This window comes from Echinops telfairi, unplaced genomic scaffold (assembly GCF_000313985.2).
Source record: "Echinops telfairi isolate 266 unplaced genomic scaffold, ASM31398v2 ScPeMD7_22;HRSCAF=79, whole genome shotgun sequence".
Taxonomy (NCBI): domain Eukaryota; kingdom Metazoa; phylum Chordata; class Mammalia; order Afrosoricida; family Tenrecidae; genus Echinops; species Echinops telfairi.
The window spans coordinates 6568822-6572888 of record NW_022103919.1 but is presented as its reverse complement, the minus strand read 5'-3'; the positions used below and the strand labels follow the sequence as shown (position 1 = coordinate 6572888).

At 45.4% G+C, this 4067-nt stretch overlaps 1 protein-coding gene across 1 annotated transcript in view; it reads right to left on the bottom strand.

Annotated features, from left to right (window-relative positions):
- PRRC2B (proline rich coiled-coil 2B) overlaps positions 1–4067 on the bottom strand; it is a 57158-nt gene that overhangs the window by 41682 nt on the left and 11409 nt on the right. The window contains exons 5-8 of the mRNA XM_045288585.1: positions 3562–3705; positions 1558–1799; positions 973–1094; positions 398–544 (exon numbers count right to left, since the gene is read on the bottom strand). The gene's annotated coding sequence lies outside the window, so the exon portion shown is untranslated. The remainder of the gene's footprint in view (positions 1–397; positions 545–972; positions 1095–1557; positions 1800–3561; positions 3706–4067) is intronic.

Below are 4067 nucleotides of genomic sequence, written 5' to 3'. Positions count from 1 at the left end.
AAACCATGGGGGAAGGAAGACAGTGGTAGGTATAAGATATGAAAATAATAATAATTTATATCAAGGAGTCCTGAGGTGGGGGGAGAGAGCGAAAAAAGAGAAGCTGGTACCCAGGGCTCAATAGGAAGTAAATGTCTAGAAAAGAATGATAGCAACATATGTACAAATGAATTGGATACAAATGATGTACAGATTGTTATAAGAGATGTAAGAGTCCCAATAAAATGATCTATTAAAAAAAAAAAAAAGTACTTGAAAACAAAGAGCCCTCCGCTCATCCCCATCTTGCTGCTGGGAAATCTACCAGGGTGACAAAGGACTGCTTCCCATGGTCAGCAGAGATGGGCTCTAGTTCTGCTTTTCCTAAACCACAGGTTCAAAGTCCACCATGACTCACCTGCCCAGCCATCGTCAGCATCGGTGTCCAAGTCATCAAGGCCCTTCAAGTTTTCCGCATTGATGATGGTTGGCCTTGGTGCTCGCTAGCTCCACCAGCTGCCTTAGTGGCCGGATTGGGCGAGTCACTCCCAGCCTGGTTTCTTTTCTGATGAGAAAGAGATGTGGGACTTGTGTGATGTATATGGAAGTATACAAAACCAACTATCTTTCCCAAAGTACGTACTACCAATATTGCCAACATGTCTGCTTTTAACACCTAAATCATTTCCTTTAAAACGAAATCATGAACAAACACACCCCACAGAGGTTATGCCACATTGGGGCATTTAAGATGCTCAGTGCTAGCACCCATCAGCAAAAAGCAGATGCCAAAGCATCAATCCTCCCAGAAACCTGAAATCCTAACTCAATCTCTTATTCACCACCAAATGCCAGTGACCCCCATGCACTCTAGGGCTTGATGCCTGGTGTTTAGGTTTGCCGACAAGCACTTTCATACATTAGCCCAATATCTTGTGTGCATGATCATCACTAGTAGAAGTAATTTCTACATACAATATAACACACCCTTACCCATCTTGGTCGTTCATCTGGAACTGTCTAAAAGGAACACGGGGTTCAAGGCGGAGCTGAGGAAGGGGGAAAGATCCTCGTTCCACTGTACCCTGGTTCTCTGATGACTGTGGTGAACACATCTGAAACATAATATCAATGAATAGGATTTTCTGGTAATGGCCCAAGTTCTAAGTTTCATTTGAATCATAATTGTTTTGGAGAAGGGAAAATGAGTGAAAGAAGAGCAAAGTCTTGGGGTTTCCTAATTAATCCTACCACTCTATCCCCCATCCTTTTCCTGCTGCCAGTAGGTAAATGTGGGGGCATGTTGTCTTGGGCATGCCTGCCTCTCCTTTTCCTAAAGAACCAAGGCTAATGTAATATCCATTATCACCAGGGAGAGAAACCAAAGACCCTTAAGATTTGAAAAGGGAGAGAGAAAATATAAAACTAAATGGAAACCTCCAAAGTAAGTTATCAGAGCAAAGAACAAAACTGGGAGGGAGAACTCAAGATGGACATTCAACCACTTGAACCAGGTTCTGCTGGACATGAACAATCCAACTTTATGGGGCAAAAAAATTGTACACTCTGAAAACTTACAAAAGCAGGAAGCATGTCATGGTATGTAGGTGGGTGGTATACATTTCCCATGAACTGTGAAGCCCCTTTTCGGACAGGCTGAGCCGGGCGGAGAGAGGGGTCCTTAGAATCGCTGGTACATGCCGAGGAGGGGGCTCCATCTCCCGTACTCGAGTTCCTGCTGCCCAGCTCAGTTGGGGAGGCGCTCAGAGACGCGGCAGAAATTATGTTTCGCCCACCGCCCTCCCTCCAGCTTGTCACATCTGGAAATTGAAAGGGTGCAAAAAGGGAGAGGGAAGAGGAGGGGGAAGGAGGGATCATATGAGGTTCTGAAGGTCAAGGGACCCCCTCATTTACAAAAAAAATAAATAAATAAGTAACACCCCCCCGAAAAAAAACACCCAACCCAAAAGTGAAGAATCAAGTTAACTGGTTGAGTAAGATAGGGAATGAAGGGGCAGACACCTGGCCAGTGAGCTCGAACTTTCTGAGGGGAGAGCCTTGATTATATGGGAAATATAAAAAATACGGTCTACCCAGAGAAAGGGAGGCGGAGTAAGACCCGGTCTCTTCTATTGCTAGCAATCACATATGCCTGCAGATCTACTACTCCAGAGAAGATCCCTGAAGAAAATGAGTTAGGCCTCCTTAGGTAGGGCACAGTGCTCAGGATTGGACTTGACATGAAAAGTTTACATTGAAAAGTTCTGGAAATAATGTTTTCATCTTTGTTTAACAGGGCACCTGTTTTACAAATATTCCCCACCACCAGTGAAGATGAGGGAGGGATCCAACCCACCAGGCCTAGTCTCTACCTGCTCCTCACCTCCGCAGGCTTCAGTTGGAAATCTGAAAGCCTACCCAGCCAACTCTTTCAGGTGAGGCTCTTCATTCACAATGTAGCAAGATCCAATGGAAACTATTATAGAACTATGCGAGGTCAGAGGAGACCAAAGATCTTCCTTTTCCGTCAATTTTGGAGTAGGCATTTCAAAGGCAAGCTCCCTGAGTAATGTAACCCCCTAAGAGAAAGACAGCCAGGAGAGGAGCCACTCTGCTACAAGCCCCCTCAACCTGCCCACATGATCTTGGACAAGCCCTCTAGATAATCTTTGTCCTCTCAATTGAGGATGTGGAAGCACACCCCAAAGCTCCTAGTTCTAAATTTCTATAATCCTACCTAAGCTCATTTTAACTAACCCCAGGAAGATATACTTCTTGGCCTAAAGACTTTGATTATGAAATGAGGCTACACAAAAGGACCTTGTGTAGTGTACGACATTGGAAAGGCAGTAATGGTATAAGTTAGGAGTTCCATAGAGGATCAATAAATTGACAAAGATGTCAGTTCTGACTGAGATTCTGTCCCACCAACAGAAAAGATCTTGGTGATTAACCCAAACAAGCAAACAGCCCCCACCCCGACATGCCAAGATTCAATGTCCCCAAATACAATAGCCAATTCAGAATCCTTGACTATAACAGATAGACAATTTCATTCCTAAACAGCATGTCTTACCAGCCAGTATCACTACACAGCCCTGGACTGGCTACCTAACAACCCCCAAAGGAATGTATTTGCCTGGGAGTAATAGAGAACATTAGTGAACAGCCCTTTAAACCAACTCCCCAAGTGATTCTGATAGGATTCGGCTGGTTTAGGAACCAGTGGTTTAGAAAACAAGCACCCAAATTAGGACTCAAGTTAATTGGTCCTTTGGCTGTCATTGCTATGACCAGACAAACATAAGAGACCTAACATCTGGATGGCAGATAGGAAGGAGAGACGCCCGGCCCTACCCAAAGGGTAAGAAAGGCAGAAGTGATGCCCACAACAGCCTGGGGAATCCATCGAGCAGATGCAAAGAGCAAGCAGAGGCTTAATAGCTCTGTTTTCTGAGTAAGTACCTGAGACCCCAGGAGTTGTATCTGGGAACTGGCACTCATCTAAAAGGGCAGAAAGACAAGAAGGGGGAAATCCTGCTGGTCCAACATGTGCCAAAACAGAGGCTGCTGCTCACTTACTCTGAGGGCGGAGGCTTGGTCCTGGCCCATACGACAGATCTAAGACGCCCTTTTCTTTGCCAGCCTTGTCCTGCCCGCCAGCTGCTTTCAGCGTCGGAAATTCCTCGGGAGAGAAGGATAATAGTCGGCTTGAGCCCCTTAAACCTGTCAAGAAAACCCAGAAGACTTAATGGAGTTAATGAAATCAGAACTAACGGTTCTTTGCTTTACAAATTCTACAACATATTTAAAGCCACTCTGCCCAGAAGTGGACCCCTTTTAGGTGAACTGAGCAATGTTGGCATTCTATTCTGTCAAGCTGCATTAGGGGCTCCCCAAGGGTGACAAGAGCAACCAGTTAACTACTAGAGACAGACAGACACACACACAGACACAAACAGCGCACCACACCCTTGTTTGGCTCCATGCAGAGTGAACTACTCTGGGCAAAGGGTCAGGGAGGAAGGCTGCTGCTCCACTTAACTACCAGAGACAGACAGACAGATACACACACACACACACACACA